Source organism: Cupressus sempervirens, chromosome 3, assembly GCF_028749045.1.
Source record: "Cupressus sempervirens isolate cs-2001-9-10 chromosome 3, ASM2874904v1, whole genome shotgun sequence".
Lineage (NCBI taxonomy): Eukaryota > Viridiplantae > Streptophyta > Pinopsida > Cupressales > Cupressaceae > Cupressus > Cupressus sempervirens.
Window position 1 is genome coordinate 255,255,504 of NC_143120.1, and position 4,795 is coordinate 255,260,298.

The window sequence follows — 4,795 nt, forward strand, 5'->3', positions numbered from 1 at the left end:
TGTGAAGGTTAGTAGCACATTTGTAGTTAGAGATTTTCCTAAGATAATAAATCCTACTAATATTGTTTACGAAGAATGTACCTTGGCTAAGCAGAAGAAGGTATCTTTTCCTAGCAAGAAGTTCACTTCTATAGAGAAGCTGGAGATTTTTCACATAGATTAAGTGGCCCGACCAAGACAAGAGGATTCTATGGAGAAAGGTATTTTATGATTTCACTAGAATGATGTGGGTAGCATTTCTTAAAGAGAAATATGAAGCATTTGAAAATTTTAAGATATTTAAGAATATAGTTGAGAATGAATCTGGTGTTAAGATAAAAAGTTTCAGATATGATAGAGGAGGAGACTTCACCTCTAGAGAATTCAACATGTTATGTCAAGAGAATGGAATTAAGAGATAGTTATCTTCACCCAAGACCTTTGAGAAGAATGAGATTGTAGAAAGAAGAAACAGATTAGTATCAAAGGTAGCAAGAGCATTAATGATATTTGAGAATATTGAATCTGATATATTTTGGAGAGAAGTAGTCAATACAAAAGCGTAAAAATGAATAGAGTACAAATCAAAAAAGGTATGAACAAGACCCCTTATGAATTGTGATTGGTAATTCACCTTTAGTAAAGTATATCAGAATATTTGGAAGCAAGTGTTACATAAAGAGAGATGATGATGTTGGTGAGTTTGATCCAAGAAGTTATGAAGCTATGTTTCTTGGTAATTCATTGAAAAGTAAAACTTAGAGATGTTTTAATCATAGAATAAAGATAATAGTTGAATGTGCAAATGTAAAAGTTGATGAAAATTTTGGGATTAAGGAAAATATGATGAATTACAATTCTAGTGAACAAGAAGATAATATTGGAATTGTTAGAAAAAATGTAGAAGTTTTCTTTGAGACAAAAAAATGATTTGTAGAATGATGTGCAATTTTTTTAGCAAAAAGGAGAAAGATCTAAACTAAGAGAAGAAGTAAAAGTTTAGTTAGCAACTCCTACCTATAATATAAACTTTACAAAGAGTCACCCTCCAAAGTAGACAATTGGAAGCAAATAAAAAGGAGTTATGAAAAGAAATAGAGTTAATGAGGAAATATGTTTGATTTCTCAAGTTGAACCTAAGAGTATAGATGAAGCATGTAAAGATGATCATTGGATTTAAGAAATGAAGGAAGAGTAAGATCAGATTGTGGAGAATGACACATGGGAATTAGTTCCAAGACCTAGAGACAAGAATGTTATTGGAACCAAATGGGTATTCAAAAATAAGATGAATGAACAAGGAAAATTTGTAAGAAACAAGGCTAGACTTGTAAGCGTAGGATATTCACAGCAAGAAGGAATAAATTATGAGGAAACATATGCCCATGTAACCATAATGGAAGCAATGAGAATGTTCCTAGCTTATGTAGCAAATAAGAAGTTTAAAGTGTATCAAATGGATGTCAAATTAGCCTTCCTAAATGGAGAACTTGAAGAAGAAGTATACATTGAGCAGCCTAAAGGTTTCTCTCTGACAGAAGAAAATGATATGGTATGCAGATTGAAGAAAGCTTTATATGGCCTAAAGAAAGTACCTAGAACCTGGTATGCAAGGTTGGACAAGTATTTGTAAAAACTTGGATTTGCTAAAGGTATGGCAGATTGTAACCTATAGTTGAAAGAAATTGAGAATAGTTTATTGATAATAGTAATATTTGGCGATGACATAATTTTTGGAGACAATGATGATGCAAGTGATTTCTTTGTTGAAAAAATGAAGAATGAGTTTGAAATGGGTATGATACAAGAAATGAAGTTCTTCCTAGGTTTGCAAATTGTGCAAAATAGTGATGGCATTTATTTCACAAGAAAAGTATTTTAAGGAGTTGTTGAAGAGGTTTGGTTTGAAAATTTTTAAGCTTGTTGGTACACCAATGGTAACTGGTCACAAGTTATCTAGCAAAGATGAGACACCTATAGTTGAGCAGAAGAAGTACATATCCATGATTGGAGGTTTGCAATATCTGACTCACACTAGACCATATGTAGCAAATGTAGTTGGGATTATAACTAGATTTTAGGTTGATCCTAAGGAGTATCATTATGCATTAGTAAAGATGATATTCATATATTTGAAGGAACATCTAACTATGGAATATAGTATGGAATATGGTATGATAGATCAAGAGATTTCACTCTATGTGCTTATACTAATGTGAATTGGGAAGGCAAAATGGATGACAAAAAAAGCACTAGTAGTAGAACATTATTTCTTAGAGGAAGATTGGTTTCTTTGATAAGCAAGAAAAAAGCTTGTATTTCATAGAGTATAGTTGAGGTAGAGTGTGTAGTAGCAAAAAATAATTGTAATCAAGTTATGTGAATGAAGCATAATATGGTGAAAGATATTGGGGTGGAATTTTTAGAACATGTTATCATATATTGTGATAACAGAAGTACTATAAGTATGTCTAAGAAGCTTGTATTGCATTCTAAGACTTAGCATATATCTATTAAGTATCATGTCTTAAGAGAGAAGGTAGCAGAAAAAGAGGTCAAATTAGAGTATGTGAATACTAAAGATTAGATTGCAGATATCTTTAGAAACCCAAAGATACTTTTGAGTACTTGAGAGGTATGGTTGGGGTTATGCCACTACCTACTTCAGAATATATGATGTAGAGATTGCATCAATATAGTGATACAAAGCACTATTATTTGACTAGACTGAATGCTGATGCATTTTGTATGGGGGAGTATTTGTGATGAGAAGAGTCATTAAGGACTCTTGGTAATTGATCTTGAATAATGTCTTTGGACACTTGAGTTGGTTGAAGACTTGAAGCAGTTGATTGATATAATGAGGCCTTTGTCATTGATGTCAATGGGGGAAAGAATGCATGAAAAACATCTCCTAAGTATGAATGGGGGAGATATGTACATGAAAAACATCCTCTAGATCAATGGGGAGAGATAGTTATTAGGGATATTTAAAGAAGAAGGAATATCTCTATGGGAGAGATATGTAGCATGAAGAGTTTTGATTTATGGGGGAGAAGCTAAGAGTTCTTTAGTGTATGAACAACTAATGCCAATCCTAAGAAGATGAAAAATAGAGTAGTGTTCCAAAGGATTTCAAATTTGATTAATGAAGAGGATTTGGAAAGATGAGGACAACAACAACAATAGAGTACTAGTTGGTATTATCGGAACCTAGATGCTTTTCATCTATGTTTCCATCAATGCCAAAGGGAGAGATCATTAGCATAAATGCTAATACTATTTCTTTGGGAGAGTATCCTAAGCATTGGAGAGCATGTGGTAGTATTGAATGTTACATTCATGAATTTTTTTTTCATTGATGTCAACATAGCAATGGTTTTGTGAAGACTAGAAGAGTAGAAGACAAAGATTGAGATCATACAGATAGAGGTTTGACAATAAGATTACACAAAGTTAAGGATGTGTTCCCAATAGTGTCCTAATAACAAGGTTAGGTGCACGTAACCTAAGTCGAAGAGATATAGAAGTTATTTTTGATTTAGAGAGAGCAGTAAAGAAATGGAGTACCTATAAAGCAATTTCTTATGATTATGATTTATCTCTTTACTAAGATGGAATCAAGATACACAAAGTTAAACAATGGTAGAAGATAATTTGATGATGATGTATGCAAGTGCACAAGCCCTGAAGCCACATGAATGAATATTTGCATATACTATGAGCTGACAGTGCTATTATAATTAATTATCTTCTTATAATTAATTAGGAAATCCTAAAGGCCAACTCAAAGAATTATTTTGAAGATAGGATATAAATGAAAGATGTTTTCCTAGTTTGAAGAAAGTGTGAAGTGTGAAGTGTTCAAGGAAGTGTGAACAACAATAGTGTATTTCTTAAATGTGAGTAAGAGATCCAAGGGATTATTGGATGCAAAGTTTGTGATCTAGTATCAAGATCAAAAGGAGAAGTCTAGTTGATAGGACACAAAAAGAGAAAGGAGCAATACAATTCTATTCTATAATTCTGCAAAGAATAATACAAAGATCACTTGGATAGTGGGTTCATTGGTCTTTCCCCTTAATCTATTTGGAAAATGCATCCATCTACCTTGTATAACTCTTATCAGGGTTGGCACAACTCCTAATAGGGATTCAAAGTCTCCTAACAGGGACTAATATGTAATGAATATTTTCTTAGACTCTTAATAGATTCCATCCTCTAACAAGTAGTATTTATATTAGTACATCATCTTGTGGGAATCATCCCTAGTGGAGTTTTCTCTCTGATCAAGGGATTCCCTAGTTACCATATCATTTGTTATTGTGCATGAGTATCTTGTTGTGGTTGTTGATGATATTGCTTACATGGTTAAGATTTTAAAAGGTTGATAATTGTGATGTTAGTCGAATAACTTATTCAACCCCTTCCTCTCAATTATATTGGTGGACTATATATTTTAACAGACATAAATGGAGGTTATGAAATGTGCTCTCTCGTGGTTAGTTTATTAGGATATAATTAGATTAAAATATCTCCTAAAGAAAAAGAAAAGGTTGCATTCACATGTGCATGGGGAAACTTTTGCTGAAGTATCATATCATTTGGGTTTTAAAATTTTGGAGCTACCTATCAAAGAACTATGACCACCATCTTTCATGAATGATGCATCAGAACATGGAGAATTATGTGGATGATACCTTGGAAAAATCTAATAAAAGGATTATGCACCTTGAATATTTGAGCTTAATATTAGATTGGATGGAACAATTCAAATTTAGATGAATCCTAAGAAATGTGTTTTTCACATCATCTT